This window comes from Rhinopithecus bieti, unplaced genomic scaffold (genome assembly GCF_001698545.2).
Source record: "Rhinopithecus bieti isolate Rb0 unplaced genomic scaffold, ASM169854v2 scaffold_75795, whole genome shotgun sequence".
Taxonomy (NCBI): Eukaryota; Metazoa; Chordata; class Mammalia; order Primates; family Cercopithecidae; genus Rhinopithecus; species Rhinopithecus bieti.
In genome coordinates, this window is record NW_016827822.1 from 30,333 (window position 1) to 52,984 (window position 22,652).

At 47.5% G+C, this 22,652-nt stretch overlaps 2 long non-coding RNA genes and 1 pseudogene across 2 annotated transcripts; 1 reads left to right on the top strand and 2 right to left on the bottom strand.

Annotated features, from left to right (window-relative positions):
• Positions 1-2,031: 2,031 nt before the first annotated feature.
• On the top strand, positions 2,032-13,683 carry LOC108523496 (uncharacterized). The gene is made up of 3 exons (XR_001883828.1): positions 2,032-3,061; positions 10,431-10,547; positions 13,007-13,683. It is a non-coding gene; the product is annotated as an uncharacterized LOC108523496 (long non-coding RNA).
• Positions 4,728-5,695, bottom strand: LOC108523497 (uncharacterized). The gene is made up of 2 exons (XR_001883829.1): positions 5,646-5,695; positions 4,728-4,981 (listed from the first exon to the last, which is right to left on the bottom strand). It is a non-coding gene; the product is annotated as an uncharacterized LOC108523497 (long non-coding RNA).
• Positions 13,684-14,904: 1,221 nt separating the features above from the next.
• Positions 14,905-22,652, bottom strand: part of LOC108523494 (zinc finger protein 839-like) — an 11,067-nt pseudogene continuing 3,319 nt past the window's right edge.

A 22,652-nucleotide genomic window follows, 5' to 3' on the forward strand; every position in this document is an offset into this window, starting at 1 on the left:
GAACACTGCATTCATTCTTTTTTTTTCTCTTAGAAAACAATAAGGGTTTTCATTAAGAAGTAAGTCATAAGACTCAAGAGAACAAATAAAACTCTTAATAGGTCTCCCTCCCTCCCTCTCTCTGCAGGCTGGGGGTGGATTCAAATGAAATTTTGCTTGAGAAAGCAGCCTGTTCGCTTCAGAAAACTGAATATTTTATTCAAAAAAGGTTAATTTTGCAGAATCAATTTGTCACACCTTTGCATCATTCACACTACCTTCCCTGCCCCATTATTTAGAGAACTCTAAGAAACATAATCTATATATGGACATAAAGTTGGGAACAGTAGATACTGGGTAATACTAGAGGATGGAGAGATGGAGGGGTCAGGCCAAAACACTACCTGTTGGGTGCTATGTTCAGTACCTGGGTGATGGGATCATCTGTATTCCAAATCTCAGTGTCACACGATATACCCATGAAACAAACCTGCACCTGTACCACCCAAACCTAAAATAAAAGGTAAAATTATATATAAAAAAGGAATATGATCCACAGAATGTATCAGACAAAAGATGTCTGTTATGGTGGCTAATACACTTGGGGTTCAGAAAGTCAGTGGCAGCCACGCACGGTGGCTCATGGCTGTAATACCAGTGCTTTGGGAGGCTGAGGCGGGAAGATCATGTGAAGCCAGGAGATCCAGACCTCACCGATACAAAAAGCAAACAAAAAAATTGGCTGGGTGTAGTTATGCACACTCATGGTCCCAGCTACTTGGGAGGGTGAGGTAGGAGGATCACCTGAGCCCAGGAGGTCAAGGCTGCAGTGAGCTATGATTGCACCACCGCACTCCAGCCCAGGCAACAGAGCAAGACCATGTCTCTTAAAAAATTATTTTAAAGAAAAAAAGAAAGTTGGTGGGGATGTGAATTCTAGAACTTTCTCTCCTCAAATATTTAGAACAGGTTGACGTGGTACACTACCTTCTTAAAAGAGCTTAGCAAGAGGACGGAGGCTCAGCATTTGAAGGAAGCTGAGTGATAAGATTAAAGTCAAGTCACCAATTAAGAATTGGTCCAGGCATAGTGGCTCATGCCTATAATACCAGCACTTTGGGAGGCCAAGGTGGGAGGATCACTGGAGCTCAGGAGTTTAAAACCAGCCTGAGCAACATAGCAAGACTTCATTTCTACAAATAATTAGCCGGGAATGGTGGCATACACCTGTGGTCCTGCCTACTCGGGAGGATCGCTTCCGCCTGGAAGTGCAGTGGCATGATCACAGCTCAGTGCAGCCTCCATTTCCCAGGCTCAAGCGATCCTCCCTGTGTCCTCACATGGTCATCCCTCTGTACGTGTCTGTGTCCTTTTATTTCTTTGGAGACAGGGGTCTCGTTCTGGCCCAGGAAAGGGTGCAGTGGTACAATCATAGCTCACTGCAGCCTTGACCTCCTGGGCTCAAGCGATTCGCCCACCTCAGCCTCCTGAGCGGCTGGGATCACAGGCGTACACCACTACACCCAGCTAATATATACATATATTTATTTATTTATTTGTTTATTTTTTCTAGATATGCAGTCTCCTTAGGACGCCCAGGCAAGTCTCCAATTCCTGGCCTCAAGCAATCCTCCCCTCTCAGTCTCCCAAGTAGTTGGGTCTACCAGGACGCACCGCCATGCCAGGGTAATTTTAAAACTTTGTGGCTGGGCGCCCTGGCTCACGCCTGTAATCCCAGCACTTTTGGAGGCCGGGGGAGGCGGATCACTTGAGGTCAGGAGTTCAAGACCAGCCTGGCCAACATGGTGAAACCCCGTCTCTGGGAAATACGCAAAAATTAACCAGGCGTGGTGGAGGGCGCCTGTAATCCCAGCTACTCGGGAAGCTGAGGCAGAACTGCTTGAACCCGGGAGGCGGAGGTTGCAGTGAGCTGAGACTGTGCCACCGCACTACAGCCTCGGCGACAGAGGGAAACTCTGTCTCAAAAAATCCAAAACCCAAAAACTTTTTGTAGAGACAGTCTTGCTATGTTGCCCAGGCTGGTCTCGAACTCTTGGCTTCAATATACCCTTTCACCTGGGCCTCCCAAAGTGCTGGGATTACAGCACTTGGCTCCAGTTTGACCTTTGTTGGTAGAACTACTCAGAAAATATGGCTAATTTAGAAACTGGGTGGTGTCAAGTGAACTGCACCCAAATCTTCTATCCCCACACCAGTTCTCATCTACCCTTTTCGCGTGCTGGAGAACTAGCAATGCAGGGGCTGCGGCTCAGGCTCTGAGAGGGCGAGGCCCAGGGCTCTCGCGCTGCGGCCGCCACCCGCCCCGAGGCCCCGGTCCCCTCCTCTCGCCGCCGCACCAGGGTAGCGCTGCCACGAGCCGGGCTTTCCGGGGGCCAGGGCGAACGAGGACCGAGATGCCCGACGGCAGGCAAGAGACCACGGGTTTATGTGGCGGTTACGGGATTCTCTAGCCCGCGAGCGGACGTTTTAGCTCTCAGGGATTCGATACCACAGCGCTTCCGACACTTGGAAAGACCAATCGTCAGGCCCGACAATGCAAGACCCGCCCACTTTGCGACGGACGCAACCACTCCAGTTACTTCTATTATCGGGGGCGCCCTTGCACAAGATCCTGTCCAATCGTTCCTGGGAACGCCCTCCTAGTCCCGCCTCAGGGCCAACGTAGAGCCTGTAAATTCAGCTTGACCCCTTCACCCCATTGGCGTAGTTCCTTCCCACGCCATGACGTGCACAGCGGCCGACCGGGACGGGCCAATGGCGGTCGCGGAAACGGCGGGGGCAATGGGCGGGAACGTAGTGTGCGGCCGCCGTCCGCCGCAGTCGCTCCTGGGCCCTAGAGGCCGGAGCCGCACTGAACGCAGAGTATCGAGGGCTCTTGCCGGAGAGGTGCCGCCGCGGAGCCCGCAGTCAGACGCCCCCTCAGTAGCGCCCGCCTAAGCCGGGGGCGCGCCCGCCTCCCGTCGGCCCTCGCAGTTCGGCTGGGCTCGGAGTCCGAGCCGCCGTCGCCTTCCCGCTCGGGCCGAGAACCGCAGTCGCAGAGCCGCGCAGCCCTCGAAGCCCGGTGAGAGGCGCCGCTGGTCTGAGGAAGGTGGACGGAGGGCGCGGGACATTCGCGCAGCTTTGCGGCCTGCAGGCCCTCCCCGCCGGCGAAGCTGCGCCGCAGGCCTAGGGGCCGGCCTGGGAGGCCGGCGGGCTTCGGGAGCTCGGGGCGGGACTGGAGGCCTGAGGCCACCGGGGGTCCCTGGGCGGGTGCTGGGTGCTGTGGAGCAGGGGCGCCGACCTCTGACCCACGAGAGGAGCGCCTTCGCGGTGCTGGTCCTAGTAGTTATTCTTAGCGTCCCTATTATCCGATTGAGAGCAGGCGGCTCTCGGGCTCCGAGCCGGAGGGGGCGGGCGAACTGGGAGAAATGTGTACTTTCCATGCCTAGGACCTGCCGCTGGGCAAACGGAGGCCAGTGTCCCTGCGGTTGCTGCCTGGGAGGGCGCACGAGGTCCCCCAGGCGAGGTGACGCGCAGGTTTTGTGACGTCGGACGCCCCAGGCCCGGGGGTGGAGGGCGGTCTCCTAGAGGAGCCGTCGGCCTTCCAGGGAAGGCATCCGGTAGGTCAGGGAGACTGGCTGGGGCTGCGAGGAAAGCTCCACCTCTCCGAGCGCCCCCGCCGGGGAGACCCAGGGATAGCCTCGCGGGGGACCCCGAACTGCAACGGGGCAGGGCCCTCCCCGGGAAGTCGGCACCCACGACCCTTTGTCCTATGACAGCGTCGATGCCTGGAACCACCAAGAGCTGGAAGAGGCAGGAAGGATCCTCCCCTAGAGCCTCCAGGGGGAGTCCAGCCCTGCCCACAACTTGATCTCAGATTCCTGGTCTCCAACACTGGAAAAGAATAAACTTCCGTTACTTTCAGTCACCCAAATTGTGGTTATTTGCTAGAGCATCCATAGGAATTTAAAAACTAAGAGGTATGAATTTTATGTTGCTGTCAAAAGGCTTTTTCTAGGATAAGTAGATATTTCACGTAGATGGAGCTTTTTCTTCTCTTCATTGGGATCGGAACTCAGTTCTATGTCCTCCGTCCTCCTATCTCAATGCTGATTTTACTTTCTCTTTAATCCTCTTCTAAAACAGTGACCCTTTTTATATTGCTTAAGCAAGTATCAATGTTTTTTGGTCAGTGTGAGACCAAAACCTTTTACCTTGGGTCTGAGAAGGAGCGGTATTTTCCCTCCTCCTCTTTTCAGAGATGGGGTCTCTCTGCTGCCCAGGCTAGAGTGCAGTGGCATAATCCTAGCTCACTGCAGCCCCAAACTCCTGGGCTCAAGTGATCTTCCGGCCTCAGCTTGCTGAAAAGCTGAGAACACAGGTGTGCGCCACTATTTTTTTTTTTTTAACTTATTTGTAGAAATGAGGTCTCATTATGTTGCCCAGGCTGGTCTCAGACCTCTGATTTCAAACCTGTGATCTCAAGTGTTCCTCCTCTTTGGCCTCCCAAAGCACCGGGATTACAGGTGTGAGCCACCATTCTTTGGCATGGTAGGGTATGCAGTAGGAGAGCAGGGGTGGTGGTAGTGTCTCCATACAGACTCTCACAAAAAGTGGTGTGGGCGGATACTGGATGCCTACTTATTTAGGGGCATCTAAATTCCTGTGCTAAATTAGAAAATAGTGGCAGCTCTTGAAAGGAGTGATGGCGTGAAGGAGAGATACCTGGACCAACCACCACACAACCCTTATAAATAATTGATGCCCTTGGTTTTGATGCCACATCCTCTTCCATAGTTGTTGGTTGAAACGACACGTGATTCCAGGTGAGCTTTTCCAGATAAATTGCCCTGGAACTTCAGACTTTGTCGGGTGAATCGATGTGGAATTTCAAAATGGGCTGGAATGTCTAAGATGGGCATGTCCAATATTCAGCTCAGTGTGGGGAAACTGGTGGTGGCCAGGGCTGGTTGCAGGCTGACTTGTAGGGGTGATAGTTCACCTGAGAAACAAAAAAACATGCAAGTCCTGGTTGATGAGGAGTGATTTCACAGACAGATAGTGACCGTGGAAGTCAATGTTGAAAAACAAATAGATTCAGGGCATAAGGTGCAGGTTTGTTACACGGATATATTGCCCAGTGGTGGGGATTGGCCTATCTATCCCCCAAACAGTGAACATAATACCAGATAGGTAATTTCTCAACCCTCGTCCACTCCCACCTTCCCCCTTTTTAAGGTGTCCTGTGTCTTTCATTCTGTAGGTCCATGTGTACCCATTTCTTTTAGCTCCCACTTATAAGTGAGAACACGTGGTATTTGATTTTCTGTTTCTAGGTTATCTCACTTAGGATATTGACCTGCAGCTCCATTTATGTTGCTGCAAAAGATATAGTTTCATTCTTTTTCATAGAGCATATAGTCTTGGTGTGTGATATTACCCATTCTTCATCCAATGAACACTTATTTCATTCCATGATTTGCTAATTGTGAATGTGCTGCCAGTAAGAAATGTATGTGAGGTGTCTTTTTCTGATCATTTCTTTCCTGTGGGGTAGTAACCCTTACTGGAGTTTTCTACTGGGTCAAAGGGTAGATCTATTTTAGTTCTCTGAGAAATCTACATACTGTTTTCAACATAGAAGTGGTATAATTTTACATCTCCACCAACAGTGTATAGCGTTCCCTTCTCTGCATTCTCGCCAAGAGGTAGTTTTCTACAAGACAAATGTAGATGGACAGATAGATCAATGGATAGGTAGACCTGAATACTAGATGACAGATAATAATTTAGGTAGTTAGATGATAAATGGAATAATAGGAATAAACGATAGAATCAGTAATAAATCATCTAACCTGAAAATAGGAGAAGAAAAAGAGTTGTGGGACGTTCCACTCTGTAACCCTGGGGCAAAGAATAATAGTAGCATTAATGAAAAAGCAAAAGAATGGGAAAATAAAATTTTTTTTTATCAAACCACCCTTCCAGCAGAAAAGAATAGCGCAAAGCAAAATATTAAGCCTTTTGTATGCATTGTGTAGGTCGTGGAACTATTACAAAAAGGTGCAGATGTCGCATGTTCAGTTGCTTTTTCTTTTTCTTTTTTTGAGACAGGCTCTCGCTCTGTCGCTCATGCTGGGTGCGGTGGCCGTGATCTGGCTCACGGCAACCTCCGCTTCTCTGGGTTCAAGGGATTCTCCAGTCTCAGCCTCCTGAATAGCTGGGATTACAGGCTCCTGCCACCATGCCCAGCTAATTTTTTTATTTTTATTTTTAGTAGAGATGGGGTTTCACCATGTTGTCCAGGCTGGTCTTGAACTCCTGACCTCAAGTGATCACCTGCCTTGGCCTCCCAAAGTGCAGGGATTACAGGCGTGAGCCACCATGCCTGGACTCAATACATTTTTAATATACACAGAGCTTTGCCAATTTTGGAGGGTTGCCTAGTATTGGAATTTCTGGGTTTTTAATTTATTTTTTATGTTTGTGTTTCTCCCTTTTAGTTTGATATAATGTAACTCTTTTTTTTTTTTTTTTTTTTTTTTTTTTGAGGCATAGTCTTGCTCTGTCGCCCAGGCTGGAGTGCAGTGGCCGGATCTCAGCTCACTGCAAGCTCCGCCTCCCGGGTTTACGCCATTCTCCTGCCTCAGCCTCCCGAGTAGCTGGGACTACAGGCGCCCGCCACCTCGCCCGGCTAGTTTTTTGTATTTTAGTAGAGACGGGTTTTCACTGTGTTCGCCAGGATGGTCTGGATCTCCTGACCTTGTGATCCGCCCGTCTCGGCCTCCCAAAGTGCTGGGATTACAGGCTTGAGCCACCGCGCCCGGCCTATTTTCTTATTGAAATAAAATCTCAGGCTCTCTCCATTGCATAGGCTTGAAGCAGGTATGATGTAGGACGCTGGCTGGATTCAGACCCTTGAAGGAGGTTGGGCGCGGTGACTCATGCCTGTAATCTCAGCACTTTAGGAGGCTGAGGCGGGCAGATCACTTGAGGTCAGGTGAAACCAGCCTGGCCAACACAGTGAAACCCCGTCTCTACCAAAAAAAAAAAAACCCCAAAAAACAAAAATTAACCGACTGTGGTGGTACGTACCTGTAGTCCCAGCTACTTGGAAGGCTGAGGTGGGAGAATTGCTTGAACCCTATAGGTGGTGGTTGCAGTGAGCCGAAATCGCACCACTGCACTCCAGCCTGGGCAAAGAGTGAAACCCTGTCTCAAAAAACAAAACAAAACAAAATTAGACCCTTGAAGGGTGAGCATTTTGCTGTGTTTCATTTGGGAGCTGGCTGTTCTGCTTCCTCCTAACATCTCAAAGGACACTGGATGGCCTGAGCTCCCGGGTACTCTGGGCTGCCTAGTTAGCATTCTGTGGGTGGTGAGAAAAATGCAAATTGTCTCTGCAGGGCAGCAGACCCTGGAGTTTAAAGACTTCTCTTCTTTTATCAAACTGTGTATTTGCAAGGCTGGAGGACTGCTTGAGCCCAGGAGACTAGCCTGGGCAACCTAGTGAGATTGTCTCTACAAAAACTACAAAAATCAGCCTGGCATGGTGGCACACACCTGTAGTCCCAGCTACTAGGGAGGATGAGGTGGTAGGATCACTTGAGTCCAGGATTTCGAGGTTACTGTGTCTTGGGGCCCGTGCCGGGGGTAGTGGAGAATGAACAGACACAGACACAAGAGACAAAGACAAACAGAGAACATGGCGGCCGCCCCTAGAGCCTCCGCCTCACTTTATTTATACCCCACAAATCCCACGTCAGCAAAATGACATAATACAAAACAAACTTTCTGCACCCAGATATAACCTACTGCTTAGTTCTTTGTTTCTAAGCTCTTTCTTATTTTGTCTGCCTTCTTGGCGCCTACTAGAGTTCATTAAAGGTTCAACTAGAGATACTGTCCTTGACTACTGAAGTTCATGGAAAGTGCAACTAGCTAGAGATACTGTCCTTGAGCCTTATCTATTCTCAGCATATTATTTTCAATGGCCCCTGCAACTGTGAGCTATGATCGCACCAGATTGCTGCATGGGGATGAGAGGAAATAGAGGGCGAACAGATCTCCTGCTACTGCACAGGCCACTTTTGATTTCCCAGCTGGTGTTTGAAGGCTGTGCAAGGTGTTGGGTTGCAGGATGATGGAGATCCGTATCACTTTGAATCCATGACTGTGTGGCCATTTGCATTGACTCAGCCTTATTGCAGATACTAACCTTCATTCCCCTCTCCAGCTATGCATTGGTTTTCTGCATACCACTTGGAATTTATGTTGGCTCTGAGTCTTCCGACTCTCACATGAGAAAGAACCAAATAATGACATTATTTTAAAAGAATGTGTCTGCATATGGTTTCTTATCTGCCAAGTGTCGCACTTTAGGCATTTATATTGAGTTTCAAGATCTTGCCACTGCACTCCAGCCTGGGTGACAGAGCAATACCTTGTCTCAAAAAAAAAAAAAATCAAGATAGAGCAGACATTTCCAAACAATTAAAATGTTCTCAAAGGGAGTTGTTGATACGTTAGTCTGTTCTCAATGCTGCTAATAAAGACATACCTAATACTGGGTAATTTATAAAGGAAAGAGGTTTAATGGATCCACAGTTCCACATGGCTGTGGAGGCCTCACAATCATGGCGGAAGACAAAGGAGGAGCAAAGTCACATCTTACGTGGTGGTAGGCAGGAGACTGTGTGCAGGGGAACTGCCCTTTATAAAATCATCAGATCTTCTGAGACTCATTCACCCTCAAGAGAACAGCATGGGAAAAACCCACACCCATAATTCAATTAGCTCCCACCAGTTCCCTTCCACCACATGTGAGGATTATTACAATTCAAGGTGAGATCTGGGTTGAGACACAGAGCCAAACCATATCAATTGATAATTAGCAGATTAAAGGGAAAAGGGTGAATCTGTTGACTAAGACAGCCTTCATGTCTCCCTCAGCTTGAGTGTTAGTTTTCCTCCCGACCTCCTTGTCTTTCTATTTTTTAGTTTTAATTTTTTTGATACATAATAGATGCACATATGTTGGGGGTACATGTGATTACTAAATACACTCATAATTTGTAAAGATCACATCATTGTGATCAAGATATTCATCACTCTGCATATTTGCCTTGTTAAGCTAGAAACATTTAAATTCTTATCTTTAGCTATTCTGAAATGTACAATAGATTACTGTAAACCACAGTCACTTACCCTGCTGATTTATTGAATGGTGGGTCTTCTTTCTTTTATCCAAAATTCTATTTGCAAGGCAGGAAGATTGCTTGAGCCCAGGAGTCCGAGAATCAGCCTGGGCAACCTAGTGAGACCCTGTCTCTACAAAAAATACAAAAATTGGCCTGACATAGTGGCACGCACCTGAAGTCCCAGCTACTGGGGAGGCTGAGGTAGGAGGATCACTTGAGCTCAGGAGTTCCAGGTTACTGTGAGCTACGATCATACGTATCACTGTACTACAGTCTGGGCAACAGAACAGAATCCTGTCTCCAAAAACACAAAACAACTCCTACTTATTTATACCCATTAATCAAACTATTTTTTATCTCTCTTCTCTGCTCCCTTCCCAGCCTCTGGTAGCCACCAATCTACTCTCTGTCTCCATGAGATCCAGGTTTTAAGCTCCCACATGTGAGAACACGCAGTATTTTTCTTCTGTGCCTGGCTTATTTCACTTAACATAATGACCTCCAGCTCCATCCATCAGGCCTCCTTTTCACAGAGGATTTATTTTAGGAAACTTGCAATTGTGAGTTCTTTCTCTACCTCTTTGAGATGCAAATCTTCTCCCAAATTTTCTTCTAGCCTCTTGCTAGTTTGGCAACCCAGGAATGTCTTTCTCAAGACCTCAGAGCCATCCCTTTAAAAGGTAATTATTGAAGGAGATGATACATCTGTCTCTCAGTCTTTGTAGAAGGGCAGGTTCCTAGTTTTGAAAATTCCAATAAGCCAACACATAGCTTTACCGCATTTCCTAACCTCTTCCTAATGTCTCCAGTTCCTTCTCAGCATCTCACCCCAGCACTTAAAACTCTCCAGCCTTTTGTTTCAACGAAGTTAAGCTCCTTCTCTCTTCCGTATTGCAGTAGTCCTGACTGAGGCCTTCCTTGAAGGGTTAACTTGTCTGGTGCAATGTTTTCTTTGGCAATGTCCAGGTCAAAGGATCCCACAGAAACACTGAGTATGATTTTCGCCTGAGAAAGAGGAGGGTGAGAAGATAGATTGGGAGGCAGCTGTGTAGGCAGGGGACTTGGCCACTCCCTAAACCTCTCCCGTCTCACCTGTAAATGGAGTGCATAGGCAGCAGTGCTTCTCCCCGAGGCTGGGGCGATGGAATCAGTTAGACTATTGAGGGCATCTGGAAGGGCAGCTGCCTCAGGGTGCGGTGGCCAATGGGTTTCTTTTGATCGACTGTTGACAATGTGTTTGTTGAATGGCAGCCTGCACTAGGCGATGCTGAAGCCACAGAAGACACCGCAGTGGGAAAACCAGCATGAGCCGCTGCCCCCAAGGAACCTCAAAGCGCAGGCAGAGGACCAGCCATCCCAGCCGCACAGGTAAAGTGTGTCACCTGTCAGGTGGGCTTGGGGTGAGCGGGTGGGGGGGAGTGTGTGTGCCAAGGGGGTGTGTGTATGCGTGTGAGCACGTGAGTGTGACGGCTAGTGTGACTGCATGTGAGGGAGTGTGTACAAGCGTGTGAGGGTGTGTGCAAGTGTGTACGCATATTAGAATCTGTATTTGTGGATGAGTGCATTTGAAAGCCCGTGTGTGTGTGTGTGTGTGGTCATGAGGGTAAGTTAGTGACCGAATGGGCAGGATATGTGAGTGTGCATGGAATCCTGTTGGTGTGTGTGACAAGTATGTAGGCATGTGAGGACAGGCAGAAGTGTGTCAGTGTTATGATGGGAGTGTGAATGTGTGCACAAGGTGTGGAGTCAATGAGTATATGGGAATGTGTGTTACCTATGAAGGCATGTAATGTGTCAGTGTGTGTGTGTGGGAATGAGTGCTTGTGGGTGTGTTCATGTGTGTGCCAGTGGGTATATGTGAAAGCATGTAAAAGTGTGTCATGTGATGGTGTGTATGGATGTGTGTGCATACATGTGAGAGCATGTAAATGTGTGAGTGTTGAATGAGTGTATGAGTGTGTATGTGAGGCTGTACGTGTGAGTGTGTGAATGTGTGTAAGTGTATGTGCATGTGACAGTGTAAGTGTAGGGGTGTGATACATGTGTGGGTGTGAGTGCCCGTGTATGAGTGTACATGGTGTGGATCTGAGTGTGCACAGTGTAAAGGGCATGTGTGTACAAGTGTGCAAGGGCAAGTGTAAAGGGCATGAGTGCAAGTGTGTGTGAGGAGTGCAAGTGTGAGTGCACGCTCAAAAGCATGGATGGGTGCAAGCCTCCCCTACTAACTCCTGTGGTCAAAAAAGGATGTGTTTTCTGTGTTTCAACAATGTTTTAAGATTATGTACTGTATTTAATACATCTTATGACTGCAGTGTTTTCTCTTGTTTAAAGCGCAGCAGGGGCTGGGCGCAGTGGCTCACACCCGTAATCCCAGCACTTAGGGAGGCCGAGGCAAGTGGATCACTTGAGATCAGGAGTTCAAGACCAGCCTGGACAACATGGTGAAACCTCATCTCTACTAAAAATACAAAAACTAGCCGGGCATGGTAGTGGGTGTCTGTAAATCCCAGCTAATGGGGAGGCTGAGGCGGGAGAATCACTTGAACTCAGGAGGCAGAGGTTGCAGTGAGCCAAGATTATACCACTGCACTCCAGCCTGGGCAACAGAGCGAGACTCTATGCAAAAAACCCCAAAAAATCCAATGTAGCTAAAGGCAATTTGATAATAACAATGACATCGAAATGAGAATTGTGTCAGAAAAACCAAAAACAATAATGAAATGGCTCCTATATAACCCATCCCCTAAAACCCACGTAGAGAAGAAGACAGGGCTGGGCGTGGTGGTTCAAGCTTGTAATTCTGGCACTTTGGGAGGCCCAGAAGGAAGGATTGCTTGAGCCTGGGAAATCAAGGTACAGGGAGCTGTGTTTACCCTACTGTACTTCAGCCTGGGAGTCAGAGTGAAACTTGTCTCAAAACAAAAGAAGAAAAGGATACCTGAGTTACTAACTTTGATCATCACTGAGTAGAAAGATTCCAGTATTCTGGTGTTTTCCGTTTTCTTTTAGCTTATCTTCATTTTTGAGTTTTCTGGAAGAGCATTTATTGCTTTTTTTTTTTTTTTTTTTTTTTGAATGGAGTCTTCACTCTGTTGCCCAGGGCTGGGTGCAGTGGCGTTGATCTCGGACTCACTGCACCTCCACCTCCCGGGTTCAAGCAATTTTCCTTGCCTCGCCTCCTGAGTCGTTTGGGATACAGGCGCATTGCCACTTCGCCCGCGCGAATTTTTTGTATCCGATTTTTGAGAGTACAGAGTTTCATTACTGGTTAGCCAGGAATGGTCTTTGATCTCCTGACCTGCGATCCACAGCCTGGCCTCCCAGTGCTGGGGGATTATAGGCGTGAGCACTGTGGCCCCGGCCGCATTTATTGCTTTAAGAAAAAAAAATTTCACTTGATGGAAAAAAGCTAAAATGAGGTTGCCTAGAAAAGTATCATTACTAAAAACATTCTTCTTCTTTCATGGAGTTTTTTTTTTTTTGAGACAGAGTCTCATTCTGTTGCATATGCTGGAGTACAGTGGTACAATCTCAGCTCAGTACAACCTTCGCTTCCCAGGTTCAAATGAATTCTTGTGCCTCAGCCTCCTGTATAACTGGGATTAGAGGCATGCACCACCACGCCTGGCTAATTTTTGTATTAGGGTTTTGTCATGTTGGCCAGGCTGGTCTTGAACTCCTGACCTCGAGTGATCCACCAGCCTCAGCCTCCCAGAGTGCTGGGATTACAAGTGTAAGGCCCTGCACCTGGCCCTTGTTTTGGCTAACTCTATGAGTGAAACTCTTTCTGCCATGGGAGATTGTACCTTACCATTGTTTATTTCCAGGATCTCCTGAGAACACAGACCAGAATTACTGAGGTAATCTTGGCACATTTTCTTAACCATTTTATGCGACTTTCAAATTCCTTATATGTAGCTGGGAAAAAAGGCTTTGCTAGATGATCTTTTTCAACCTTTGTGAAGATAAAGATTAAGAAAAAAGTTTAAACCCGAGGCACTGATAAGGAAAATAAAGAAAACCTAAACAAAGTTTCAGTTCTTAGCCCCTGAGCAGCCACTCGGTGGGCGTTTCCTTCACTCTCCAGTGAGCACCTACTATGTGCTCCGTATGGCGCAGGGCAGGGAGGAGCAGGCCAAGAAACAAGCCTTGGGTCAGGGCCACAGAGGGCACAGTGAGCTCTCAGGACAGGGCGGGAAGGGAAGGCAGAAAGGCCCTGGGCACGGGCTCCCGAGGGGCGCACTGAGCCTGCATCCATGGGAAGTGTGAGGCACAGGCAGCCTGGACTGCAGCCTCAGAGCGGAGCAGAACCTGGGGTGGAAGAGGCCAGCTGGGGCGAGTGGGCACCAGGAGAGCCCAGGCTGGCCATTATTTGTGGCTGCCATTTCCATTTCCAAAAAAGTATGATTATTTCAGTTAATGGAGAAAAAGCACTGACAAAATTCAACACCCTTTCATGATTAAAACATTCAACAAAGAATAGAGAAAACTACCTCAACATAATAAAAGTCATATATGAAAACCCACATCACAATGGTGAAAACTGAAAGCTTTTCTTCTAAAATCAGGAACAAGACAAGGATGCCTGCACTCATTACTTCTATTCAACACAATGCTGGAAGTTCTAGCCGGCACACTTAGTCAAGAAAAAGAAACAAAAGGCATCAGAATAGAAAAGAAAGAAGTAAAATTATCTCTATTTGCAGATAGGATTTTATAAGTAGAAATGCCTGAAGAGTGCGCCCGCGCGCGCGCGCGCGCACACACACACACACACACACACACACACACACACACACACACTCACTCACTAACTAATAAACGAGGCCAGGCATGGTGGCTCATGCCTATAACCCTAGCACTTTGGGAGGCAGAGGTGGGCGGATCACTTGAGGTCAGGAGTTCGAGACCAGCCTGGTCAACATGGCAAAACCCCATCTCTATAAAAAATACAAAAATTAGCCAGGCATGGTGGTGGGAGCCTGTGGTCCCAGCTACTTGGGAGGCTGAGGCACAAGAATCACTTGAACCCTGGAGGCAGAGGTTGCAGTGAGCCAAGATTGTGCCACTGCACTCCAGCCTGGGTGACACAGCAAGAGACTGAGACTCTATCTCTTTTAAAAAAGAAAAATAATAATAATAATAATAATAAAAACTAATAAATGAAATCAGCAATGTAATAGCATACGAAGTAAATACACAGGACAGGTGTGGTGGCTCACACCTGTAATCCCAGCACTTTGGGAGGCCGAGGTGAACGGATCACTTGAGGTCAGGAGTTCAAGACCAGCCTGGCCAACATGGTGAAACTCTGTTTCTACTAAAAATATAAAAAGTTACTGATGGTGTGTGACTGTAGTCCTAGCTACTCGGGAGGCTGAGGCAGGAGAATCACTTGAACCTGGGAGGCGGAGGTTGCAGTGAACTCAGACTGTGCCACTGTACTCCAGCCTAGGCGACAGAGTGAGACTGGAAAAAAAAGAAAAAGTCAATACACAAAAATCAGCTGCATCTCTAAATACTAACAATGAATAGTCTGAAAAGGAACTAAAGAAAATGAAAATTCCACTTAAAATCTAGCAATTCCACTTCTGGATATATACCCCCAAAAACTGAAAGGAGGGTTTCAGGGAGGTGTGTTCATAGCAGCATTATTCCTAATAGCCAAAAGGTGGAAGCATCCTAAGTGTCCGTTGATAGAGGAATGAATATGCAAAATGTAGTATATGCACAACAGCGAGATTTTACTCAGCCTTGCAGAGGAAGGACATGCAGACACTTCCTGCAACATGAACCTTGAGGATATTGTGCTAAGTGAAATAAGCTAGTCACAGAAAGACAAATATTCTGTGATTCCACTTCTGTGAGGAAAGTAGCATAGTGAAAATCATAGAGACAGAAAGTATAGAATAGTGGCTGCCGGGGTTGCGGAAAAAGGGAATGGAGAGTTGGTGTTTATGGGGACAGTTTTAGTTTTCTTTTGTTTGTTTTTTCCCCCCTTACCCCAACTTGAAGCTCAGAGTTTTAGTTGTAGATGAAAAGAGTTCTGGAAATGTGTGGGGGTGATGGCTGTACAACATTGTGAATGTATTTAATACCCTTGAACCACACACTCCAATATGGCTAAGATGGTAAATGTTATGTGTGTTTTATTACAATATTTTGGAAAAAAAATTTTGATGTGATAATGCAAACTTATAGCAACTCACACCTGCTTTATTGGGAGTTTCAGAAGGGGCAGGAGGGAGAGGACACGCTAAGCAGCCAGGGGCTATTGACACTCCAGAAGCACCCCCAGGGACTGCCTTTCTCAACATCACCCTCTGTAATGGCAGCATCAGCCAAGAGTGCACTGCCATTGGTTTTACTGACCAAACCTCAAGAAACAGTTGCGTTCCCATCAGATGTGCTCACTAAATCATGCTGACACACAGACACGCAGCTTCCAGCCTGTTCGGCAGCAGTGCAAACATGGGGGGGTCTCAGAGCCTCCACTATAATGATTCTGGTCCTGCTTGAGCCTTCGCCTGAGTCCCCATCACCCATTGTAAAGGTCAACTTAAGGATGATGGGCAGCCAGAGGCAGGAATAAGGACTGATACGGTTTGAATCCATCCCCACCCAATCTCACATTGGTTTAGCACCATCCCCTTGGTGCTGTTCTCATGATAGCTGGTTGTCTAAAAGTGTGTGGTACCTACCCCAACCCCTTGTCCCTGCTGTGGCCATGTGATGTGCCTGCTCCCACTCTGCCTTCACCGTGACTGTTTGTGAAGCATCCCCAGAAGCTGAGCAGATGCCAGCATCATGCTTCCTGTACATCCTGTGCAACTGGGAGCCAACTAAACCTCTTTTCTTTATAAAATACCCAGTCTCAGGGATTTCTTTATAACAGTGTGAGAATGGCCGAAAACAACACTCAGACGCAAACATTACCTGCCGGCCACCGCATGCTGACTCTCACCAAGGAGGAGCGGGCCCGTCCCTCATGTGGAGCTGCTGGCATGGACAGCCCCGGGGAGGTCAGGCTCAGCGTCCTTTCCTCCGTGCACCCCCGGACGGTGCTCTCATTGGCTTTCTCAGACAGCACCATCTCAGGGTCCAGCTGGCCATGGCCTGGATTAAGTTTAAAATGCTGCGCCAGTCCCCGCCTCCCTATCTATGACTTTTTATAAGTCTGACACTTAAAGCTTTGGGACTTCAGGGAGCAGCTCGATAAGTCAAAGAGCGCCTGCCTCTCCCTCTGATCTTCTTCCACACTGAGTTCTGAATAATCATCAGAATCTGAGAGATGACCGTCCGCCAAATCATCCCTTTTTATGAACTTACCTTTAGCTTTATACTTGGCAGGTCGAGATACCTGTCTCAATGTGTCTTCACTTTTAACGATGGTTTTAGTTTCTCAGTATGTTTTATATGCAAGTTGGAAATAAATAAACGTGCTGAACTGGATTAAACATGTTACAGCCGGCCGACTGGAGGCCGACAAAGGGGTCAACATGGAACCCTGTCCATTTGGAGCCTTGGGGGCTGGGACTCTCTTTGCAGGGACCACCTGGAGGGCTGGCAGTGGTTTCTGTACAAACCCCTGAGCAGGAGGCTGATGTAGGTCACTTAGGAAACATGACTGTAGCTCGGTTCTCACGAGGGGCTGTACCCTGAGCAGCTGAAGGCTGGTGATGTGGAGCCCCACCAGGTGGGAATTCCCCCAGGGCGGCTGGCTGTCTTGCAGATTGGGGCTGGATTGTGGCCAGTAGGGACGTTGGCCGTTCCTGACCTTTTGTTTCTCACAAATGGTGTCTAGTTGCTTTCCTACAGAAAGACAGGAAAGGGAAAAAGAAGCATTGTGCTTATCAACATGTCTGCAATTTTGCTCTCACAGTAAATCCATTATTGACATTTTTTTCTAAATTACGTCTTAACATATACAATTTATGTAACATGTTTGTATTAAGTGTTTTTCAGACCTTTCTGACCAGAAACCACAGTGATACAGGCCGGGCGCAGTGGCTCATGCCTGTAATCCCAGCACTTCGGGAGGCCAAGGTGGGCAGATCACTTGAGGTCAGGAGTTTCAGGCCAACATGGTGAAACCCTTTCTCTACTAAGGATACAAAAATTAGCCAAGTGTGGTGGTGCACGCCTGTAATCCCAGCTACTTTGGAGGCTGAGGCATGAGAATCGCTTGCATCTGGGAGGAGGAGGTTGCAGTGAGCCGAGATGGCGCCATTGCTCTCCAGCCTGGGTGACAGAGCAAGACTCCATCTCAGAAAACAAATAAAAAGTCCGGGCATGGTGGCTCACGCCCGTTATCCCAGCACTTTGGGAGGCCGAGGAGGGTGGATCACTTGAGGCCAGGAGTTCGAGACCAGCCTGGCCAACATGGTGAAACCCCATCTCTACTAAAAACACAAAAGTTAGCCAGGTGTGGTGGCACATTCCTGTACTCCCAGCTACTTGGGAGGCTGAGGCAGGAGAATTGCTTGGCGGAGAGGCTGCAGTGAGCCGAGATTGTGCCACTGCACTCCAGCCTGGGTGATAGAGCTAGGCTCAGTCTCAAAAACAAAAAACCAAAAACAGACCACAGTGACACATTTTACATTACGACCTAGTACACATGAATATAAATATTTGCATACATAAACGAAATGAGAAGTTGATGGAACTACTTAGCATTCCTATGTAAATGCCTGCTGATTGTATCTATTCTACATCACTTTTTTCTTTTCTTTTCTTTTTTTTTTTGGAGATAGGGTCTCACACTCTGTCGCCCAGGCTGGAGTGCAGTGGCGTGATCTCAGCTCATGGCAACCTCCGCCTCCCAGGTTCAAGTGATTCTCCTGCCTCTGCCTCCTGAGTAGCTGGGATTACAGGTACACGCCACTGTGCCTGGCTAATTTTTATATTCTTAATAGAGATGAGGGTTTCATCATGTTGGACAGGCTGGTGTCAAACTTCTGACCTCAAGTGATCCACCTGCCTCGGCCTCCCAAAGTGCTGGGATTACAGGTGTGAGCCACCACACTTGGCCCTAACCTACATCACTTTTAAAAAAATGTTAGTCATAATCCACTAAGTTGGTTTCATGACGAATTAAGAGATAATAAAAGCCTTCTGAACAGTTTTACCCATGTGTTTTTGCTTGGAGTTTTCAGTACTCTAAAATCAGATGTAATTCCTAATGTGGGCCCATGTTTTTTAAAAGTTTCTAATGAAATTCTAGAAGCCACAAGAAAGCCATAAAGAACAATGTTACCCAGGATCCTCCTGCCCAACGGGCATGCCCGATTCTTCACCCTGTCCTGAACGTGCTGTTCAGCATTCTTACGCTTTTTAAATATTTACATGGCATATGCAGATATTTCTAAAAATATATAGTTCAGTTCTGAAATGCTTTAAAACTTTATAGAAATGATATCATCTCCTGCAACTTGACAGGGCTTTTTCAGGTTTCTTTACTCCATTTTGCTTTGTGAATTTTATCCTCATTGACATGTGTAGCTCTTGGGTTGATTTTCTCTGCAGTATGAGTACACCAATCTCCTATTGATGGACAGGTACTTTCCAACATTCTGCTCTAAGGTCTGCTCTGAATCTCCATGGATGTATGTGTGTACATGTGTCAGTTTCTCCAGGGGCACGTATCGAGGAGTAGGGCTGAATATCTTTTCTTTTCTTTTTTTGAGAGAGGATCTTCCTCTGTTGTCCAGGCTGGAGTGCAATGGCATGATCTCAGCTCACTGCAACCTCCGCCTCCCAGGTACAAGTGATTCTCCTTCTGCAGCCTCCTGGGTAGCTGGGATTACAGACATATGCTACTACGCCTGGCTAATTTTTGTATTTTTAGTAGAGATGGGGTTTCACTATGTTGTCCAGGCTGGTCTCAAACTCCTGACCTCAACTGATTTGCCCCACTCAGCCTCCCAAAGCGTTGGAATTACAGGCGTGAGCCACCGTGCCCGGCCAGGCTGAATATCTTCAACAACTTTTTACAAATATATCTAACAAAATTTCAAATACATGTGCTTTTTGACCCAGTAATTCCACTTCCTGGATTCCAAAATTTAAAAAAACTCAGCCATAAAGATGTTATGTTCTACGAGGATCAAGGCAGCACTGTCTGTAATAGCAAAACACCTATCAAAGGGGAGCGCTACCTTCAACAACATCCCACAAATATTTATTGAGTACTGACCATGTGCATGAGACACTGCAACAGGTGTCAGGGAAACAGCTCTCATACAGCTCAGGGGAGAAGGTCGGGAAGCAAAAGAAACAAGGCTCCTGCCCTCACAGAGCAGAAATAACAAGCATTTTCCTCCAGGGAGAAAAAGAAGCAAACCTCATCATCCAGAGCACGATTTCCCAACCAACATTTCAGAACATAATCCTTTGACAGGAGTGGCTGGAGGATGCCCAGCAGCATCTCTGCCTCTACCCACTAGATGCCAGTAGTGATCCCAAGTCCTGACAAGATATTGCCAAGTGTCCTTTGTGGGGCAAAACTGCCCTCGGTTGAGAACCACTTATTTGGGACCACCAACTGGCTCTCTTTGGACTCAGCCTTCTGGTGTGACCCTAAAACAGTAGAAAGTCAATAAAAATGTCAAACAGGACAGAATAAAGACCCTCGCTGAGATCAGGCTGGAGTGTGTCTCTCGTCTGTCTCTTACACACTAGTACAAATAACAGAGGTCAAGTGTACCGAGCTGGCACCACAGCCCTGGGAGTCCCCATTTCTGGGCTACTTGTGAATCAAATGACAACTAGATTGTGCATAATGTCTGTTTGATTTTACGAAGTCACACAGAATATCTCTCTGTGGGCCAAACACATACCACACCTGTAATAGCAGTGCTTTGGGATGCTGAGGTGGGAGGATTGCTTGAGGCCAGGAGTTCAGGGCAAGCCTGGGGAACAGAGCAAGACCCTGTCCCTACAAAACATTAAAAACCAAAATCAAAAAAAAAAAAACCCGCAAAAAACAGACTCTCACTCTGTTGCCTCGGCTGGACTGCAGTGGCACGAAATTCTCGGCTCACTGAAACCTCCACCTCCCGAGTTCCAGTGATTTTCCTGACTTGGCCTTGCTGGTAGCTAGGCTTGCAGGCATGCGCCACCACAACTGGCTAATTTTTGTATTTTTAAGTAGAGACAGGGTTTCACCATGTTGGCCAGACTGGCCTCAAATTCCTGATCTCAGGTGATGCACCCGCCTCAGCCTCCCAGAGTGCTGGGATTACAGGCGTCAGCCACCGTGCCACACCTACAACATTTTAAAATTAGTCTTCATGGTACATGCCTGTAGCCCCAGCTGCTCCGGAGGCTGAGGGGGAAGGATCGTTTCAGTCTGGGAGTTTGAGGCTGTGCCGTGGTGAGGTGTGATCAGTCCAGCCTGGGTGAGAAGGCAACACTTTGTCTCTACAAAACAACAAAATACATATACACACAGACAGACAACCTAAACCCTATTGTTTCAGGATAACCACAGCAGCAAAGCTGGCCTAATAATGTATTCATCCTCTATCCTGACTGGCTTACCCTGTGGGTATTATGCTTCGTGCTTTCTTGTGTGTTTATTTCATTCAGCGAATGTTTACTAAATATTTCTGGATAAATACATATACACCAGCCAAGACCTAGCCTCACCCTTGAGATGGTGGGAAGTTTCCCTGCCATGCCTTAGTTCTCGCAGACCTGCTGCATCAGATCTCCTGGGGCAGAGACCCGATCTGCCTTTCAAAAGCTCCACTGACAATTCTGAAGGCAGACAAGGTTCCCTACGGGATGCAGACAGGTGAGGCAGCCAGGAAAAATGTCATCATGGTACAACAGGTGCAATAAAGAGGCAGAGTGGCCCAGAGGTGGTAGGCTGCCCAGAAGCAGTGATCTCAGAGGCATTCTGAAGGCTGGGAATTGTTGCCAGGTAGGGCATTCTGAGTATAAAGAAAAACATGTAAATGCATGGATGCATGAAAAGGGGCAGGCATGTTGGACGGAACTGGACATTTCTAGGGGGTGGGAAGAGGGAGGATGGGGAGAGACAGGGGCCTCCATCTGACCCAAGTGTGTACACTGGTCCGTGCATCTGATCCACAGCAAACCACTGGGCCTTCTGCTGTGGTTGTTGAAATGCACCCCACCACCTGCCCCAGAACCTGTCTCTCCTGTTCTGCATTTTCAACTCAGACTCACCCTTTCAAATCTAGTTCAAATACCACTTCTTCAACAAAGCCGCTTCTGATCGCGTCAGCCAGAAACAATGTCCCTTCCTCTAACTACATTTAGTTCATCACTATCTTTAGCTTTCTGGCCTTGATCAGAAGGTATCTGGGTCATGTTTTATCTCCTGTTAGTTCATAAGCTACTGAGGGGCAAAGTACACATCCAGTTTACCTTCGTGGCCTCCATGACACAGCTGGGGCTGAAAAAGTATTAGCAGAATGTGCTACCAAGGTACATTATTGGAGGTAGAATTTATATCATCTCCATCAGATTAGCTACAGAGTAAGTCCCATCATGCTGCCTAATCTTGACTAAGTTTGCTTTTACTTTATGAAAAATCTGTCATTTTTTGACTCCATTCCAAACCCAAAAAGCTGTGGTCACATTCAGCAGGGTGTGCTGGGGAGGACAAGGGCTCTGGAGAGCAGCCACACCTGAGGGACCTTAGGCAAAGCCACTCAACCTCCCTAAGCTTGTTTCCCACCTGCAAAATGCTGGCACAGAAACACTGCTGCGAGCTAAGCAACGCAGCACGGTGCCCGGCACAGAGCAGAGGCTCTGCAGATGGCTGTCCCAGGATGGCGTCTTGCAGCCTTCTGACCCAGACCAAAGTCCCAGAAGGTCGAGTTACCCAAGGTCACACCTCTAGAGAGTGTGGCATTTGGGCAGAATCATACGCGTCTTCCTAAACCTTAGCAAGACAACTCTCCACTCTTGATGATCAACTGGATACAACAACCTCAGGCAGCTAAAAGCACGAGTGAAGTCAAAAAAACTCAGGAGTGAAGATGGCCGATTCTGTTCTCTAATGCATCTCTTCTAGTGGAAAAAGCTCTCTTCTTTTGGCAATTTTGGGATGAGACTAATTTTATTTACAACCCCAGCACTGAAATGAGACGGAATTTTACAGACGCCATGTAGGACCTGTGGCTTCAGGTGCTATGCTACACCCTCTGGACTTGGGAGACCATGCTGTAGTTCCAAGTGCCCCAGCAGCTGAAAGCTGTGTGGCCCAGGAAGTAAACCTACTGAGAAAGGATGTATTGTGTGTACACAGGGTGCTTTCACATATCCCAAACATTCAGTGTGTATTCAGGCACTGTGCTGGCCATTGTGGTTACAAATCAGTCATCACCACTCAGGGTGGTAAGTCCTGCAGTGAACTAGTATATTGTGCTTAACTGTGGGAGCATTTTTACAAATAGTTGCATAAAGAGCTCATGGAATTAAAAAAAAAAAAAAAAAAAA